Genomic DNA, 20,105 nt, shown 5'->3' with positions numbered 1-20,105 from the left:
GAGCCGGTCCTTCAAATTGAAATACCGCAAAGTTCACTTGCCTTTGTTCGGTATAGTTCAAAGCTGCGAAGATATTGATCATGACCTCCAGCCACTGTTCGGCTACATCCGGATCAGACCCTCCAAGGAATTTCGGAGGAGCAAACTTCTGAAATCTCTCAAGAGCCCGATCTTCACCTATTTCAGGGTTCGGAGGTTGATTCACAAGTATTTGACCTTGTTGGTCCACCAACCTTGTTAAGATGTTTGTCATTTGTTGAATTGCCATCGCCATTTGGTCCCCGGCTTCAACCCTCGGTCCTTGCTCTTGTGCAGCTGTTGTTTCCCTTTCCTCTCTTGCCCCTTGACCTCGTTTATTCCCACGGCCACGTCCACGGCCACGTCCACGTCCACGACTATGTCTCCCGTCCATATATATGTTTTCCCTCTCTCTTTCCTTTTCTTTTCCCCCCAAAAAGGTAATTAAGTGAATAAACACAGTAAATTGACTAAAGTAACAAATTCCAGCATACCAAATATACAAATAAACATATACGCACATAACACACCATAGATCAAGAAGACAGATGATCAAATACACAAAGGCACATTAAATTAGACAGATAATCATATGCACAAATACACCAACTAACGTCATGTAATAATAATATAAGGACAAATCAAAAGAAAAGGCGATATCGTTCTAGTTTCAGTTGAATAACCCCGTCCGGTCTCTTACGTCACTTACTATCCAAACTAAATATCCATTGACCTCTTGTGCTTATTCTAGCTAGACAAAGCCTGTTCATGTTCCCAAAATACAATTCTCAAGTACCTAGTAGCTAGCATCGCCTCAACTCCAGAGTACTCGGGCACAAGAATCCGAAATAAAACAGTTCACATCTCGAGCTGGCCAGTCCCAAGAGTAAACTATCTACAATCGAAATTCCTACCCGACGTACCTATCTATGATCCTTAGATACTACAGGAAATTTAAGGCCTATAACGTTCACAGTTCATAATCCTTCATGCCTATTCACCACTCAATCCAGGCTCACTCCGGGCAGAGACCGCGCGAAACAGGCTCTAATACCACTTGTGACGACCCCACCTCCCCCTAAGGCGTACCAGAGGGCTCGGCGGGCCGCCTGCCCAGCTCTCGCCGGGACTCAATCGTTCGCTACAGTCCTCAATTAAAAATTGAAATAAATCACAAGAATAAATAGGGCATTGATCCGAACTTAAAGCGGAACTTATATACATTGCCAACCCAAAAAAAAATATAAACATCAAATATACAAGGGTTCTCAATCCTTCATACGTCCAGCCCGTGCCAAGCACTAGGCGAGAACCACTACAAAAGAAACAAAAGAAACAAAACTAGATTGGCTAGTCTATCTCAAGCTCACGTCCTCGCTCGCCTTCCCCTGTAAGGAAAACAAAACTAAAGGAATGAGCTAAAAGCCCAGTGAGGTTCCGAACACCTAATCAGATAATCAATCCAATACATTAAACATGGAGTATCAATAATTCAAGAAACATTTACAATGGAAAGCGATAGTGACACATTCATTAAAAGGATACGGCTCACAAGGAGCAATTTGTTATTTCGTTCATTCGTCCTCCTGACATTTCCCCTTATTCCTCCAATCATTTGAAAATGCATTTTTCGTTTATCAATAAACCCTCGTTCGTTCGTTCGTTCATTCATTCATTCATTCACCCCCGTCCTGCCCGTTGGCCAGTCTCCACCAACCTACAGGGTAATACTCGAGTATACCAAACGTTCACCCAAGTCCCTAATCGCCCGACCGAGTCCGCTTCTGGCTCGAGACGACCGGTAACAAGGGCCAATGGCCAGTTCAGCCCAAAAGGCTTACATTCATGCGCAAGTAACATTTCAACCATTAAATCCTTGAAAATTGCACAGTTATTTAGGTCGAGTGCGATAAAGTACACACTCGCCTAGAAAGCTCGTTTTGGAAATCATTAAAAGCACTTAACACATTAGCAAATAATAACCACAAGCCATAGAATCAAATAAGGAACACTCACCTAGAAATGCAAAATATCGTGCAAAATATCCTTCCGGATATTACCCTTAATCACCAATGAAACCTAAGGTTGAACAAGAGAACATTATTATAGTTTATCGAGCAAAACATTTAAGGAAACAAAGAAACCCGACTAATTAAGAGTAAAACGTGTAAAGATGACTTTCAAGTAAGAAGAGGGTTGTTTGAACCCAAGGATGAAAAATCATGTTTTAAAATGGAAAACCGGTCATGGTATTGGCCTAACAAAAGTATACAAGTTCAAATAGAAACCTAGCCCTCGAGGGAAAATTTGGGCAGCACGCCCTTTGTGTTTACCTAATTTTCCAGCCATTTTGGCTTCATTATCATTCCTCAACCACAACCCAACATCACACATAAGCAATTCAAGTCAAGAGCCGTTCCATAGGCTCACAATATCATAAGAATAAGAAATACAGTAATAACAAGTGCAGAAATTCAATTTAGCAAAAGACAGATTTGACGTATGAAAGCGGAAATAACTTATCCGAGGCTACGCTTATCGGATTAAGACACAACCTATGCCGTTTCGAAGCTAAGACTCAGGGCTACAATGTTCATGAAGGTTACTTAGTCCAGTTTCTAATGTAACTTGGTCAAATTCTCGAATTACTAAACCAGAAACCAATTCGTCGGCTGTTTAAACGCAGAACACTGTAATGGACATAACTCAGAGTACACAAGTCCGAATCAGGTGTTCTTAGAGGCATTTGAAAGCTAATTCAGAATTCTACAACTTTCATGAAGACCACTCAGTCCAGTTCTCATCCTAACTAGGTCAAATTTACCAAAACAACTCCAGATTTTCCAGTTCGAAATTCACTGCAGCAGTCCTGATTCTTTCAGTCATATCTCAGCACACACAACTCCAATTCAAGTGATTCCAAAGCCATTAGAAAGATAAGATACAAGGCTATAATTAGTAAGAAGACATCAACAACCAAATCAGTAGTATTCCTGGTCAAAACATCCAATTACAGAAGCTGATTATCAGTTTCGGATAAATACAGGGAAGTAGGGGTATTTTGGTCTTTTCACAGGCTACGTTGCTCCGATTGAGCTGAAATTTTACAGACAACTATAAAACATCATTCCCTACAACTTTCATGTTTTGGACTAAGGCCAAATCAGCTCCCAACATGTTCGAATTTTCAGACTAATTTCGGACAGAAATCTTGACAGAAAAGGAACACTTGAAGTTCATTTAAATTCCACCCAATCAAACGAATTTCCAGCCGTTCAAATCAGTTCCTAGCTAGTTAGATTCAACTTCCAATCATCAATCATATGTTTTACCACAAGAATCAAGAGTTAGGAAATTGGTTTACCTCAAATCCTTAAGCATACCCCCTAGCTGGCCGATTCTTTGAGGAGATGTATCCTTGAGCTCCAACTCTCCAACAAAGTTCCCTTTCTTTTTTTTCTTTTTTTTTTTTTTCTCTCTTCTCCTAGCTCACCCGATGCTGCCTTTCTTCTTCTCCAAGCTCACGGTAGCTTGTTCTTGGTGTTGGCTTTGTTTGTTTTGTCTTATGTCCTCCTAACTTAATAGCTAAGTCTATTAATAGTAAAGCAAAACAAGAGATGGGTCATGGGCTTGGGTAATTAATGGGTTTATGGCTTAGGCTTCTAATGAAATTAAAACTTAAAGGCCCAACACTAAAACTCTACTTGATCCAATGTAATTAACCCATTGGTTTACTTAGTTTAATTAAAACTAACTTAAGCCCACCAACCCAAGGTACTAATCACTCAAACCCCCGTACTAAACATGCATGGATGCACATACAATCACGAAAATATTAATTGGTTGAATTTAATTTAAACTTAACGGTTTAGTTTTGAAAGTAGGATTTTAAGGATTCAATTAAATTTTTCACTTTTGGTATGTAAAATACTCTTTGAAAATTAAAACACATGGTAAAATATATTTTTCACACAATAGCTACTATAAATATCCATATTTAATTTATTTGAGACAATTTGGAATCCAGGATCTCACAATCATAATGCACCTCAAATTTAACATGTACGCACTTATCCTAAAACAAATGATTTAAAAACGATACTCACTTATAAAATCTCTGAAAATTAAATGATTAATTGATTGAAAGCAAGGAAAATACACGCGGAAAAATAAAATAGAATGAAATAAAATAAAACAAGGAGAATTTTGCGGGTCCTCACAATCTCTCCCCCTTAAGAAATTTCGTCCTCGAAATTTTTACCTTCAGATGGCTCAAGAGTTTGTTGGTTGTCTAAAGCATATACCCTTGCCGGTACTTTTGTTCGGTTCCCTCTTTCATTCGCTTATTTTGATTTAGTGCCCTCCAGTTGTTGGGTACTATTTTCACGTGACTGTTTCCTCGGACAGTTGCTAACCTGGTGGTCACCACTTCCGCAAATCAAACACTTCCGCCCTCTCCTCCAACAATCACTCTCAGTGTGATTGGCCTTTCCACAGTAGCCACAAGTCAAGGAAGAAGCCACTTGTTGGCTTTTTTGAAAAATCTCCCCATGGCCTACTTGACTTCTTTTTGTAGATCGTTCATCTGACGCCCCTCTTGTCCATGGTGGGTGGGACAAAAAATTCACTTTCTGCACTTTGGAAGGGGCTATCGATTCATTTGGTTCCTCACTCATACTACCAGCTGCACCTTTTTTCCGAGTTTGGGAGGCTTTTACTTGTGCCTTTGCATTCTCGATTCGTTGAGCCTTCTCAAGGGCCTCCGTAAACGTATTCACTTGCGCTGCTGCTAACGCCTCTTGGATGTCCAAATTTAGTCCCTGTATAAACCGTCTCACTCTTCTCGGTTCCGTGGCTACTAATTCGGAAGCAAACTTGGATAGTTTGGTGAATTTCGTTTCGTATTCAGCCACACTTAAGGTCCCCTGGCGTAGTCCAATAAATTCGTCCTCCCTCCTTTCTTGGACTAAAGGTGGGAGGTACTTCTCGTTAAATTCTCTTATAAAGTTCGCCCAGGTCCATACAGTCTGTTCCCTTTCCCATTTTGCTCTAATTACGTTCCACCATGCTCGAGCCGGTCCTTCAAATTGAAATACCGCAAAGTTCACTTGCCTTTGTTCGGTATAGTTCAAAGCTGCGAAGATATTGATCATGACCTCCAGCCACTGTTCGGCTACATCCGGATCAGACCCTCCAAGGAATTTCGGAGGAGCAAACTTCTGAAATCTCTCAAGAGCCCGATCTTCACCTATTTCAGGGTTCGGAGGTTGATTCACAAGTATTTGACCTTGTTGGTCCACCAACCTTGTTAAGATGTTTGTCATTTGTTGAATTGCCATCGCCATTTGGTCCCCGGCTTCAACCCTCGGTCCTTGCTCTTGTGCAGCTGTTGTTTCCCTTTCCTCTCTTGCCCCTTGACCTCGTTTATTCCCACGGCCACGTCCACGGCCACGTCCACGTCCACGACTATGTCTCCCGTCCATATATATGTTTTCCCTCTCTCTTTCCTTTTCTTTTCCCCCCAAAAAGGTAATTAAGTGAATAAACACAGTAAATTGACTAAAGTAACAAATTCCAGCATACCAAATATACAAATAAACATATACGCACATAACACACCATAGATCAAGAAGACAGATGATCAAATACACAAAGGCACATTAAATTAGACAGATAATCATATGCACAAATACACCAACTAACGTCATGTAATAATAATATAAGGACAAATCAAAAGAAAAGGCGATATCGTTCTAGTTTCAGTTGAATAACCCCGTCCGGTCTCTTACGTCACTTACTATCCAAACTAAATATCCATTGACCTCTTGTGCTTATTCTAGCTAGACAAAGCCTGTTCATGTTCCCAAAATACAATTCTCAAGTACCTAGTAGCTAGCATCGCCTCAACTCCAGAGTACTCGGGCACAAGAATCCGAAATAAAACAGTTCACATCTCGAGCTGGCCAGTCCCAAGAGTAAACTATCTACAATCGAAATTCCTACCCGACGTACCTATCTATGATCCTTAGATACTACAGGAAATTTAAGGCCTATAACGTTCACAGTTCATAATCCTTCATGCCTATTCACCACTCAATCCAGGCTCACTCCGGGCAGAGACCGCGCGAAACAGGCTCTAATACCACTTGTGACGACCCCACCTCCCCCTAAGGCGTACCAGAGGGCTCGGCGGGCCGCCTGCCCAGCTCTCGCCGGGACTCAATCGTTCGCTACAGTCCTCAATTAAAAATTGAAATAAATCACAAAAATAAATAGGGCATTGATCCGAACTTAAAGCGGAACTTATATACATTGCCAACCCAAAAAAAAATATAAACATCAAATATACAAGGGTTCTCAATCCTTCATACGTCCAGCCCGTGCCAAGCACTAGGCGAGAACCACTACAAAAGAAACAAAAGAAACAAAACTAGATTGGCTAGTCTATCTCAAGCTCACGTCCTCGCTCGCCTTCCCCTGTAAGGAAAACAAAACTAAAGGAATGAGCTAAAAGCCCAGTGAGGTTCCGAACACCTAATCAGATAATCAATCCAATACATTAAACATGGAGTATCAATAATTCAAGAAACATTTACAATGGAAAGCGATAGTGACACATTCATTAAAAGGATACGGCTCACAAGGAGCAATTTGTTATTTCGTTCATTCGTCCTCCTGACATTTCCCCTTATTCCTCCAATCATTTGAAAATGCATTTTTCGTTTATCAATAAACCCTCGTTCGTTCGTTCGTTCATTCATTCATTCATTCACCCCCGTCCTGCCCGTTGGCCAGTCTCCACCAACCTACAGGGTAATACTCGAGTATACCAAACGTTCACCCAAGTCCCTAATCGCCCGACCGAGTCCGCTTCTGGCTCGAGACGACCGGTAACAAGGGCCAATGGCCAGTTCAGCCCAAAAGGCTTACATTCATGCGCAAGTAACATTTCAACCATTAAATCCTTGAAAATTGCACAGTTATTTAGGTCGAGTGCGATAAAGTACACACTCGCCTAGAAAGCTCGTTTTGGAAATCATTAAAAGCACTTAACACATTAGCAAATAATAACCACAAGCCATAGAATCAAATAAGGAACACTCACCTAGAAATGCAAAATATCGTGCAAAATATCCTTCCGGATATTACCCTTAATCACCAATGAAACCTAAGGTTGAACAAGAGAACATTATTATAGTTTATCGAGCAAAACATTTAAGGAAACAAAGAAACCCGACTAATTAAGAGTAAAACGTGTAAAGATGACTTTCAAGTAAGAAGAGGGTTGTTTGAACCCAAGGATGAAAAATCATGTTTTAAAATGGAAAACCGGTCATGGTATTGGCCTAACAAAAGTATACAAGTTCAAATAGAAACCTAGCCCTCGAGGGAAAATTTGGGCAGCACGCCCTTTGTGTTTACCTAATTTTCCAGCCATTTTGGCTTCATTATCATTCCTCAACCACAACCCAACATCACACATAAGCAATTCAAGTCAAGAGCCGTTCCATAGGCTCACAATATCATAAGAATAAGAAATACAGTAATAACAAGTGCAGAAATTCAATTTAGCAAAAGACAGATTTGACGTATGAAAGCGGAAATAACTTATCCGAGGCTACGCTTATCGGATTAAGACACAACCTATGCCGTTTCGAAGCTAAGACTCAGGGCTACAATGTTCATGAAGGTTACTTAGTCCAGTTTCTAATGTAACTTGGTCAAATTCTCGAATTACTAAACCAGAAACCAATTCGTCGGCTGTTTAAACGCAGAACACTGTAATGGACATAACTCAGAGTACACAAGTCCGAATCAGGTGTTCTTAGAGGCATTTGAAAGCTAATTCAGAATTCTACAACTTTCATGAAGACCACTCAGTCCAGTTCTCATCCTAACTAGGTCAAATTTACCAAAACAACTCCAGATTTTCCAGTTCGAAATTCACTGCAGCAGTCCTGATTCTTTCAGTCATATCTCAGCACACACAACTCCAATTCAAGTGATTCCAAAGCCATTAGAAAGATAAGATACAAGGCTATAATTAGTAAGAAGACATCAACAACCAAATCAGTAGTATTCCTGGTCAAAACATCCAATTACAGAAGCTGATTATCAGTTTCGGATAAATACAGGGAAGTAGGGGTATTTTGGTCTTTTCACAGGCTACGTTGCTCCGATTGAGCTGAAATTTTACAGACAACTATAAAACATCATTCCCTACAACTTTCATGTTTTGGACTAAGGCCAAATCAGCTCCCAACATGTTCGAATTTTCAGACTAATTTCGGACAGAAATCTTGACAGAAAAGGAACACTTGAAGTTCATTTAAATTCCACCCAATCAAACGAATTTCCAGCCGTTCAAATCAGTTCCTAGCTAGTTAGATTCAACTTCCAATCATCAATCATATGTTTTACCACAAGAATCAAGAGTTAGGAAATTGGTTTACCTCAAATCCTTAAGCATACCCCCTAGCTGGCCGATTCTTTGAGGAGATGTATCCTTGAGCTCCAACTCTCCAACAAAGTTCCCTTTTTTTTTTTCTTTTTTTTTTTTTTCTCTCTTCTCCTAGCTCACCCGATGCTGCCTTTCTTCTTCTCCAAGCTCACGGTAGCTTGTTCTTGGTGTTGGCTTTGTTTGTTTTGTCTTATGTCCTCCTAACTTAATAGCTAAGTCTATTAATAGTAAAGCAAAACAAGAGATGGGTCATGGGCTTGGGTAATTAATGGGTTTATGGCTTAGGCTTCTAATGAAATTAAAACTTAAAGGCCCAACACTAAAACTCTACTTGATCCAATGTAATTAACCCATTGGTTTACTTAGTTTAATTAAAACTAACTTAAGCCCACCAACCCAAGGTACTAATCACTCAAACCCCCGTACTAAACATGCATGGATGCACATACAATCACGAAAATATTAATTGGTTGAATTTAATTTAAACTTAACGGTTTAGTTTTGAAAGTAGGATTTTAAGGATTCAATTAAATTTTTCACTTTTGGTATGTAAAATACTCTTTGAAAATTAAAACACATGGTAAAATATATTTTTCACACAATAGCTACTATAAATATCCATATTTAATTTATTTGAGACAATTTGGAATCCAGGATCTCACAATCATAATGCACCTCAAATTTAACATGTACGCACTTATCCTAAAACAAATGATTTAAAAACGATACTCACTTATAAAATCTCTGAAAATTAAATGATTAATTGATTGAAAGCAAGGAAAATACACGCGGAAAAATAAAATAGAATGAAATAAAATAAAACAAGGAGAATTTTGCGGGTCCTCACAATCTCTCCCCCTTAAGAAATTTCGTCCTCGAAATTTTTACCTTCAGATGGCTCAAGAGTTTGTTGGTTGTCTAAAGCATATACCCTTGCCGGTACTTTTGTTCGGTTCCCTCTTTCATTCGCTTATTTTGATTTAGTGCCCTCCAGTTGTTGGGTACTATTTTCACGTGACTGTTTCCTCGGACAGTTGCTAACCTGGTGGTCACCACTTCCGCAAATCAAACACTTCCGCCCTCTCCTCCAACAATCACTCTCAGTGTGATTGGCCTTTCCACAGTAGCCACAAGTCAAGGAAGAAGCCACTTGTTGGCTTTTTTGAAAAATCTCCCCATGGCCTACTTGACTTCTTTTTGTAGATCGTTCATCTGACGCCCCTCTTGTCCATGGTGGGTGGGACAAAAAATTCACTTTCTGCACTTTGGAAGGGGCTATCGATTCATTTGGTTCCTCACTCATACTACCAGCTGCACCTTTTTTCCGAGTTTGGGAGGCTTTTACTTGTGCCTTTGCATTCTCGATTCGTTGAGCCTTCTCAAGGGCCTCCGTAAACGTATTCACTTGCGCTGCTGCTAACGCCTCTTGGATGTCCAAATTTAGTCCCTGTATAAACCGTCTCACTCTTCTCGGTTCCGTGGCTACTAATTCGGAAGCAAACTTGGATAGTTTGGTGAATTTCGTTTCGTATTCAGCCACACTTAAGGTCCCCTGGCGTAGTCCAATAAATTCGTCCTCCCTCCTTTCTTGGACTAAAGGTGGGAGGTACTTCTCGTTAAATTCTCTTATAAAGTTCGCCCAGGTCCATACAGTCTGTTCCCTTTCCCATTTTGCTCTAATTACGTTCCACCATGCTCGAGCCGGTCCTTCAAATTGAAATACCGCAAAGTTCACTTGCCTTTGTTCGGTATAGTTCAAAGCTGCGAAGATATTGATCATGACCTCCAGCCACTGTTCGGCTACATCCGGATCAGACCCTCCAAGGAATTTCGGAGGAGCAAACTTCTGAAATCTCTCAAGAGCCCGATCTTCACCTATTTCAGGGTTCGGAGGTTGATTCACAAGTATTTGACCTTGTTGGTCCACCAACCTTGTTAAGATGTTTGTCATTTGTTGAATTGCCATCGCCATTTGGTCCCCGGCTTCAACCCTCGGTCCTTGCTCTTGTGCAGCTGTTGTTTCCCTTTCCTCTCTTGCCCCTTGACCTCGTTTATTCCCACGGCCACGTCCACGGCCACGTCCACGTCCACGACTATGTCTCCCGTCCATATATATGTTTTCCCTCTCTCTTTCCTTTTCTTTTCCCCCCAAAAAGGTAATTAAGTGAATAAACACAGTAAATTGACTAAAGTAACAAATTCCAGCATACCAAATATACAAATAAACATATACGCACATAACACACCATAGATCAAGAAGACAGATGATCAAATACACAAAGGCACATTAAATTAGACAGATAATCATATGCACAAATACACCAACTAACGTCATGTAATAATAATATAAGGACAAATCAAAAGAAAAGGCGATATCGTTCTAGTTTCAGTTGAATAACCCCGTCCGGTCTCTTACGTCACTTACTATCCAAACTAAATATCCATTGACCTCTTGTGCTTATTCTAGCTAGACAAAGCCTGTTCATGTTCCCAAAATACAATTCTCAAGTACCTAGTAGCTAGCATCGCCTCAACTCCAGAGTACTCGGGCACAAGAATCCGAAATAAAACAGTTCACATCTCGAGCTGGCCAGTCCCAAGAGTAAACTATCTACAATCGAAATTCCTACCCGACGTACCTATCTATGATCCTTAGATACTACAGGAAATTTAAGGCCTATAACGTTCACAGTTCATAATCCTTCATGCCTATTCACCACTCAATCCAGGCTCACTCCGGGCAGAGACCGCGCGAAACAGGCTCTAATACCACTTGTGACGACCCCACCTCCCCCTAAGGCGTACCAGAGGGCTCGGCGGGCCGCCTGCCCAGCTCTCGCCGGGACTCAATCGTTCGCTACAGTCCTCAATTAAAAATTGAAATAAATCACAAGAATAAATAGGGCATTGATCCGAACTTAAAGCGGAACTTATATACATTGCCAACCCAAAAAAAAATATAAACATCAAATATACAAGGGTTCTCAATCCTTCATACGTCCAGCCCGTGCCAAGCACTAGGCGAGAACCACTACAAAAGAAACAAAAGAAACAAAACTAGATTGGCTAGTCTATCTCAAGCTCACGTCCTCGCTCGCCTTCCCCTGTAAGGAAAACAAAACTAAAGGAATGAGCTAAAAGCCCAGTGAGGTTCCGAACACCTAATCAGATAATCAATCCAATACATTAAACATGGAGTATCAATAATTCAAGAAACATTTACAATGGAAAGCGATAGTGACACATTCATTAAAAGGATACGGCTCACAAGGAGCAATTTGTTATTTCGTTCATTCGTCCTCCTGACATTTCCCCTTATTCCTCCAATCATTTGAAAATGCATTTTTCGTTTATCAATAAACCCTCGTTCGTTCGTTCGTTCATTCATTCATTCATTCACCCCCGTCCTGCCCGTTGGCCAGTCTCCACCAACCTACAGGGTAATACTCGAGTATACCAAACGTTCACCCAAGTCCCTAATCGCCCGACCGAGTCCGCTTCTGGCTCGAGACGACCGGTAACAAGGGCCAATGGCCAGTTCAGCCCAAAAGGCTTACATTCATGCGCAAGTAACATTTCAACCATTAAATCCTTGAAAATTGCACAGTTATTTAGGTCGAGTGCGATAAAGTACACACTCGCCTAGAAAGCTCGTTTTGGAAATCATTAAAAGCACTTAACACATTAGCAAATAATAACCACAAGCCATAGAATCAAATAAGGAACACTCACCTAGAAATGCAAAATATCGTGCAAAATATCCTTCCGGATATTACCCTTAATCACCAATGAAACCTAAGGTTGAACAAGAGAACATTATTATAGTTTATCGAGCAAAACATTTAAGGAAACAAAGAAACCCGACTAATTAAGAGTAAAACGTGTAAAGATGACTTTCAAGTAAGAAGAGGGTTGTTTGAACCCAAGGATGAAAAATCATGTTTTAAAATGGAAAACCGGTCATGGTATTGGCCTAACAAAAGTATACAAGTTCAAATAGAAACCTAGCCCTCGAGGGAAAATTTGGGCAGCACGCCCTTTGTGTTTACCTAATTTTCCAGCCATTTTGGCTTCATTATCATTCCTCAACCACAACCCAACATCACACATAAGCAATTCAAGTCAAGAGCCGTTCCATAGGCTCACAATATCATAAGAATAAGAAATACAGTAATAACAAGTGCAGAAATTCAATTTAGCAAAAGACAGATTTGACGTATGAAAGCGGAAATAACTTATCCGAGGCTACGCTTATCGGATTAAGACACAACCTATGCCGTTTCGAAGCTAAGACTCAGGGCTACAATGTTCATGAAGGTTACTTAGTCCAGTTTCTAATGTAACTTGGTCAAATTCTCGAATTACTAAACCAGAAACCAATTCGTCGGCTGTTTAAACGCAGAACACTGTAATGGACATAACTCAGAGTACACAAGTCCGAATCAGGTGTTCTTAGAGGCATTTGAAAGCTAATTCAGAATTCTACAACTTTCATGAAGACCACTCAGTCCAGTTCTCATCCTAACTAGGTCAAATTTACCAAAACAACTCCAGATTTTCCAGTTCGAAATTCACTGCAGCAGTCCTGATTCTTTCAGTCATATCTCAGCACACACAACTCCAATTCAAGTGATTCCAAAGCCATTAGAAAGATAAGATACAAGGCTATAATTAGTAAGAAGACATCAACAACCAAATCAGTAGTATTCCTGGTCAAAACATCCAATTACAGAAGCTGATTATCAGTTTCGGATAAATACAGGGAAGTAGGGGTATTTTGGTCTTTTCACAGGCTACGTTACTCCGATTGAGCTGAAATTTTACAGACAACTATAAAACATCATTCCCTACAACTTTCATGTTTTGGACTAAGGCCAAATCAGCTCCCAACATGTTCGAATTTTCAGACTAATTTCGGACAGAAATCTTGACAGAAAAGGAACACTTGAAGTTCATTTAAATTCCACCCAATCAAACGAATTTCCAGCCGTTCAAATCAGTTCCTAGCTAGTTAGATTCAACTTCCAATCATCAATCATATGTTTTACCACAAGAATCAAGAGTTAGGAAATTGGTTTACCTCAAATCCTTAAGCATACCCCCTAGCTGGCCGATTCTTTGAGGAGATGTATCCTTGAGCTCCAACTCTCCAACAAAGTTCCCTTTCTTTTTTTTCTTTTTTTTTTTTTTCTCTCTTCTCCTAGCTCACCCGATGCTGCCTTTCTTCTTCTCCAAGCTCACGGTAGCTTGTTCTTGGTGTTGGCTTTGTTTGTTTTGTCTTATGTCCTCCTAACTTAATAGCTAAGTCTATTAATAGTAAAGCAAAACAAGAGATGGGTCATGGGCTTGGGTAATTAATGGGTTTATGGCTTAGGCTTCTAATGAAATTAAAACTTAAAGGCCCAACACTAAAACTCTACTTGATCCAATGTAATTAACCCATTGGTTTACTTAGTTTAATTAAAACTAACTTAAGCCCACCAACCCAAGGTACTAATCACTCAAACCCCCGTACTAAACATGCATGGATGCACATACAATCACGAAAATATTAATTGGTTGAATTTAATTTAAACTTAACGGTTTAGTTTTGAAAGTAGGATTTTAAGGATTCAATTAAATTTTTCACTTTTGGTATGTAAAATACTCTTTGAAAATTAAAACACATGGTAAAATATATTTTTCACACAATAGCTACTATAAATATCCATATTTAATTTATTTGAGACAATTTGGAATCCAGGATCTCACAATCATAATGCACCTCAAATTTAACATGTACGCACTTATCCTAAAACAAATGATTTAAAAACGATACTCACTTATAAAATCTCTGAAAATTAAATGATTAATTGATTGAAAGCAAGGAAAATACACGCGGAAAAATAAAATAGAATGAAATAAAATAAAACAAGGAGAATTTTGCGGGTCCTCACAGGTGAACCCAATCCTGAGATAGCAGATAATTGATTGGAGAGAATGACCAATATATTCGTCGCCTTGGTCTATACCGAGGATAGGCGAGTGAATTTTGCTGCATTCCAATTTGAGAGAGTGGCACGTGCTTGGTGGGATCTGATAAGGGAAAAGTGGGAGAGAGCCCAAACCCCTTGGACTTGGGAAAATTTCACGAGAAAATTTAATGAAAAATTTCTTCTGCCCTTAATCCAAGAGAAAAGAGAGGATGAATTCATCAAGTTGAAACAAAGGACCCTTAGTGTAGCAGAGTATGAAGGGAAATTTACTAAGCTTTCTAAGTACGCTCCTAAATTGGTAATTAATGAGCGAAAACAGATAAGACGGTTTGTACAAGGGTTTAATGTGGAAATCCAGGAGGGCTTGGCCGCAACCCAAATCTCTACATTTACTGAGGCTCTAGAGAAAGTCCAAAGGGTTGAGAGTGCAAGAATGCAAGTAAGGGACTTTCACAATAGAAGAGAAACTTTTCTTGTCGTACTTCTGGACAGACTAGTAAGATTACTTAGCCTTCCAAAATTGGAAGAGGAATGGGAGGAATAAGGACTATTGGAGCTAGGGGAGCTTTATCCAGAGGAGGTCGTAGTGGTCCGATTCAAGCTAAGGGAGTGCCTTCTAGTGGTTCGGCAATGATCCCTCAAGTTACTTGTGGGTACTGTGGTAAACCCAACTACTCTGAGAATGACTGCTGGAGGAAGTCGGGGAAATGTCTATTTTGTGGGAGTGTCGAACACCAACTCGCAGGTTGTCCAAAGGCACCAAAATTGGGAGGTAACCCTCAAAGGTCAGAAAAGTCAACTTCTAAGCAGACTAGTGCTGGAGGGAGCCGACCTAAGGTATCGGCTAGGGTTTATGCACTGGATCATCAATAGATACCTGATGCGATTGAGGTGGTTGAAGGTACGATTCCTGTCTTCTACCGTTTAGCTAAGATTTTAATTGATCCGGGTGCGACACATTCTTTTGTAAACCCTAATTTCATGAGTGAAATAGACTTGAAACCAATTAAGTTACCTTATGACTTGGAGGTTAAGACACCTATTGGGGATCAAAGTTTAATCGCTAACTTGGTGTATAGAGATTGTGAGATCTGGGTTGGAGAACGGAAATTATTGGCCGATTTGATAGGTTTAGCAATTAAGGGGTATGATGTGATCCTAGGAATGGACTGGTTAGCCCGTTACAATGCCCAGTTGAATTGTAAGACAAAGATAGTAGAATTGTGCATTCCGGGAGAGGCAATCTTGAAATTTGATGTAAGGGGTAAATTAGCCTCATCTGCACTTATTTCAGGACTCTGAGCTAGGAAGATGTTAACTAAAGGGGCTCGGGGATATTTAGCTTTTCTAATCAACACTCCTAGTGATAAAGTGAGATTGGAAGACATGCCTATAGTGAAGGATTACCCAGATGTCTTTCCTGAAGAGTTAGAGTCCTTACCCCCGGAAAGGAAAATAACTGTTAAGATTGATGTGAATCCGGGAATAGCACCTATCTCTAAGATGCCATATCGGATGGCTCTAGTCGAGTTGAGAGAATTGAAATTGCAACTGCAGGACTTGTTGGAATGGGGTTTTATAAAAGAAAGCGATTCACCGTGGGGAGCCTCAGTCTTATTTGTTAAGAAGAAAGATGGGAGTTTGAGGTTGTGTATAGACTATCGAGGCTTGAATGATGTTACTATTAAGAATAAGTACCCATTGCCCCACATCGATGAATAGTTTGACCAATTGCAAGGGGCGGTAGTATGCTCGAAGTTGGATTTGAGACAGGGTTATTATCAATTGAGGATTTTGGAGAAAGATATACCCAAGACTGCTTTTAACTCGAAGTATGGACACTTTGAGTTTGCCGTGATGCCATTTGGATTAACGAATGCACCTGATGCTTTTATGGATTTGATGCACAGGGTCTTTAAGCCTTATCTGGACCAATTTGTGGTGGTGTTTATTGATGATATTTTGGTGCATTCTAAGAATGTGAAAGATCACGAGAAATACTTGATAATTGTTTTGCAAACTTTGAGAGAACACCAATTGTATGCTAAGTTTAGTAAGTGTGAATTTTGGTTGAAAGAAGTGACATTCTTGGGGCACATAATTTCTGAGGATGGGATAAAAGTGGATCCAGCCAAAGTTGAAGCTGTTTCAAAGTGAAAACGACCGGAAAACCCTACTGAGGTTCGAAGTTTTATAGGGTTAGCAGGGTATTACCGGAGATTTATCCAGGATTTTTCTAGAATTGCTGAACCCATGACTGAGTTGACCAAGAAGAGTGGAAAGTTTATATGGAGTCCTAGGTGTGAAGAGAATTTCCAAGAATTGAAAAGACGTTTGACACGAGCGCCTGTACTAGCTCTACCAAATGGGAAGGATAGCTTTGTGGTCTACACAGATGCTTCTAAAGAAGGATTGGGATGTGTTTTAATGCAAAATGACAAGGTGATAGCATATGCCTCTAGGAAATTGAAATCTCATAAAAGAAACTACCGACTCATAATTTGGAGTTAGCGGCGATAGTGTTTGCTTTAAAGAAGTGGACGCATTACCTGTATGGAGTGACATTTGAGGTTTTACTGACCACAAAAGCCTTGAGTATTTGTTTTCTCAAAAGGAGCTGAATTTAAGGCAACGTAGGTGGATAGAATTCTTGGAAGATTATGATTGCACGATAAAGTACCATCCAGGGAAAGCCAATGTAGTGGCCGATACTTTAAGTCGTCAAGTGCAAGTGGCCGGATTGATGATTAAAGAATTACACCTGTTAGAAGAAGTTAGTTATTGGAGCCCTAGACTTGAGCCGAGGAAAGTAATCCTTGGGAATATTGTAGTGAATTTCACTTTGTTGGAACGTATTAAAGAGACTCAGGAAAAGAACCCTGAAGTGCAAAAGTGGGTGGAGAGAGTCAAAAAGGGAGAGAAGTCGGATTTTAACTTGGGATCAAATGATATTTTGAAGTTTCGGAATTGGATAGTGGTGCTAAAGGATGAAGGGCTTAAGAAGGAAATTTTATCAGAGGTACACCGATCGAACTTTACGGTACACTCAGGAGGGAATAAAATGTACCAAAACTTGAAGAGTTTGTATTAGTGGGAGAGCATGAAGAAGGAAATTGCCCAATTTGTCCAGACCTGTCTAGTCTGCCAACAGGTCAAAACTGAACATCAGAAACCGTCTAGACTTTTGCAACCTTTGGAGATACCTGAACATCAGAAATGGAAAAATATCACTATGGATTTTGTATCAGGATTATCGAGATACAAAGAGGCCATGATGCTATTTGGGTGATAGTGGATAGACTGACCAAATCGGCTCATTTTCTGCCGATTAATATGAAATACCTATTGGAGAAGTTAGCTAAGTTGTACTTGTATGAGATTATCAGGTTACATGGAATACCTGTGAGTATCGTGTCCGATAGAGACCCGAGATTTGTTTCGAGATTTTGGCAAAAGATGCAGGAAGTGTTGGGGACTAAATTGAATTTTAGTACTACTTACTATCCTCAGACCGATGGACAGTCTGAGAGGACAATTCAAACCCTTGAGGACATGTGTTCTGGATTTTGGGGAAAGTTGGAGTAAGTTTTTGACATTAGTGGAATTTGCCTATAATAATAGTTACCACTCTTCTATTCGAATGGCTCCGTATGAAGCACTTTATGGTTGGAAGTGTAGATCTCCGATTTGTTGGGATGAAATAGGTGAACGAAAGGTCTTAGACCCGACTACAGTGCCTTGGATTGAGGAAACTAATGAGAAAGTGAAATTAGTACGTCAGAGAATTCAGACCGCACAAAGTCGTCAAAAGAGTTATGCAGATAATCGGAGGAAGAACTTAGAATTTGCGGTTGGAGATCGAGTGTTTCTCAAGATTACACCTCTAAAAGCATGTTTAATGTCTGGAAAAGGAAAGAAGTTACAACCAAGATTTGTAGGACCTTATAAAGTTATCCAACGCGTGGGAAAGGTAGCGTATAAGTTGGAATTGCCACCGAATTTGTCTCGGATTCATAATGTTTTCCATGTGTCCATGCTTAAGAAGCATCATCCAGACCCTTCACATATTTTGCAACCGGAAAGTATTGATATTGATGAGACCTTGAACTATGAGGAGAAACCAGTAAAGTTTCTGGATAGGAAGGTGAGAGAATTGAGGAATAAACGGATACCGTTGGTAAAAGATCTTTGGAGGAACCACGGGCTAGAGGAAGCGACCTGGGAGGTTGAAGAAGCAATTCGAGGAAAGTATCCAAGCCTATTCGCAGATCAAGGTAAATTTCGAGGACGAAATTCTCTTAAGGGGGAGAGGATGTGAGGACTCGAAAAATTTGTTTATTTTAAACTCCTAATTCTAGCTCATTTAATTATTTATTTGGCCAATTGCCCCGAATATTATTTTCTAACCTTTTTAGACCTAATTACATGGATCTATAGCTTAATTATATTTTTAAAGTGACTTGTTTCAAAATTTAATTTTTTGGAAGCTCATTAAGTGAGAATAGTGAATGCGCGTTTGGAAGCAATAACTGATTTGAGAGTACAATGAGTTTGGAAAATTGGAGACTTGTACATTAGTCTTAAAATAGGTATTTTTATGTTTAAGTGTTCAAGTGTTAGTTAGTTATACTATCATTATAAGAATTTTTTGAAAATTCCACTTTATCGCGTACAAATCGGAAGTACGCGTTTTTACGCGTGCAATTAATTGAGGGACTTTAGACCATTATTTTTAGACCATTAAGAGTGAATAATAATAGTATGAATGCAAGTGCATTAGAGGTTTAGTGCACTAGTGCAACAAACTCGAGAGGAATCGAGCACAAAATACGCGCGTGCGCGCGGGAAAAAGAGTTGACTTTTGAATTAATTAGAGCCACATATTTTAGCTTATCTTGGAAGCTTCATTAGAGCCCAAAACACTTTTTTTTTTTGCTCCATTCCAGCCGTGCATATCAAGAAGAAAAGAACCAAATTTCTCCTCCAAGTTCTTCTTCATTTCATCACTAAATTTCCACTAAATCACCTCAAACTTTAACCACACTTTACAATCTACTTGGAGAGCAACTCAAGCTACAAAAAGAGCTTTAAATCCTTGGTTTTTCTTGAGCAAGGAGGACCGAAATTTCTGCCTTAATCATCTAAGAAAGTAAGTGACGATCAACCTAGCAAATCTTGACTTATGGAAGTTGTTTAGCACTTATGAGTTCATAATTTCTTATGGGTAGCTTTAAATTGTTGGAAAATTGGTGAGTGGACTCTATGAACTCCCATTTTGGCTTGATGGACTGATTTTATGAGTTTTGATGTTAATAATGTTGGATTAGTGCTTAAATTAGTAGAAATGAGTGATATTATGGATGAAAGCTCAAAAGGAAGTGAAGGGGAGAATTTTTCCATTTCTGCCCCTGTGAATGCCGTGACCTTTAGAGCATTTTTTTGAAGTTCTATTGACTTGTTTATGATTTATATATGTTGTATGGGTTGTGTAGAAAGTTTCCAAAAAAAATTACGTGATTTGGTTGGCCAAATATGGTGATTTCAAAAGTTCATTCAAAACTGAAATTTTCCCCGCGTTGCACTGGCAGTGTTTTTCCAACAGCTATAACTTTTTGCTCCGACGTCAAAATCGAGTGCCATTTACGGCACTG

The 20,105-nt window shown here is 39.7% G+C and overlaps 3 long non-coding RNA genes across 3 annotated transcripts; all 3 read right to left on the bottom strand.

Moving 5' to 3' along the window:
- Positions 1-1,232: 1,232 nt before the first annotated feature.
- LOC140008892 (uncharacterized) lies at positions 1,233-3,875 on the bottom strand. The gene is made up of 3 exons (XR_011816155.1): positions 3,383-3,875; positions 2,035-2,097; positions 1,233-1,406 (listed from the first exon to the last, which is right to left on the bottom strand). It is a non-coding gene; the product is annotated as an uncharacterized lncRNA (long non-coding RNA).
- Positions 3,876-6,321: 2,446 nt separating this feature from the next.
- On the bottom strand, positions 6,322-8,982 carry LOC140008891 (uncharacterized). The gene is made up of 3 exons (XR_011816154.1): positions 8,472-8,982; positions 7,124-7,186; positions 6,322-6,495 (listed from the first exon to the last, which is right to left on the bottom strand). It is a non-coding gene; the product is annotated as an uncharacterized lncRNA (long non-coding RNA).
- Positions 8,983-11,409: 2,427 nt separating this feature from the next.
- LOC140008889 (uncharacterized) lies at positions 11,410-14,052 on the bottom strand. Its single transcript, XR_011816153.1, has 3 exons — positions 13,560-14,052; positions 12,212-12,274; positions 11,410-11,583 (listed from the first exon to the last, which is right to left on the bottom strand). It is a non-coding gene; the product is annotated as an uncharacterized lncRNA (long non-coding RNA).
- Positions 14,053-20,105: the final 6,053 nt, after the last annotated feature.

This window comes from Coffea arabica, chromosome 1e (genome assembly GCF_036785885.1).
Source record: "Coffea arabica cultivar ET-39 chromosome 1e, Coffea Arabica ET-39 HiFi, whole genome shotgun sequence".
NCBI lineage: Eukaryota > Viridiplantae > Streptophyta > Magnoliopsida > Gentianales > Rubiaceae > Coffea > Coffea arabica.
This window is presented reverse-complemented; position numbering and strand designations above follow the sequence as displayed.